A 305-nucleotide genomic window follows, 5' to 3' on the forward strand; every position below is an offset into this window, starting at 1 on the left:
CACGTGTACACACCACCAGAAGCGCGTTGTAGTGAAGACAAATCTCATCAGCTGAAAATCCGCCCCATTAACTTACTTCTGTCCCCAAAATAGGGCTTGTGAAGGGAAAACCTAGACCTGAAGCCTGTCCCTAAGGTACGAGAGATGCCATAAGGTTTCTAAACACCGCCCGAAAGGGCTGGTCTGTCCCGGAGGGCGCCATGGACAGCAGCGCCGAGCCGCCCGGAGCCTCCCGGTGCCTCGGGTGCCGGTCGGAGTCAATTCAGCCCGGGGCCGGCGGCGCCCGGAGGGGTTTAATGCTCCTT

The 305-nt window shown here is 59.0% G+C and overlaps 1 protein-coding gene across 1 annotated transcript in view; it reads left to right on the plus strand.

Moving 5' to 3' along the window:
- The window catches only part of TFAP2A (transcription factor AP-2 alpha (activating enhancer binding protein 2 alpha)), a gene marked incomplete at its 5' end in the record, with an annotated part of 9,674 nt that overhangs the window by 5,807 nt on the left and 3,562 nt on the right, over nt 1–305 (plus strand). The window lies entirely within an intron of this gene.

Source organism: Buceros rhinoceros, unplaced genomic scaffold (genome assembly GCF_000710305.1).
Source record: "Buceros rhinoceros silvestris isolate BGI_N320 unplaced genomic scaffold, ASM71030v1 scaffold40754, whole genome shotgun sequence".
NCBI classification, from domain to species: Eukaryota; Metazoa; Chordata; class Aves; order Bucerotiformes; family Bucerotidae; genus Buceros; species Buceros rhinoceros.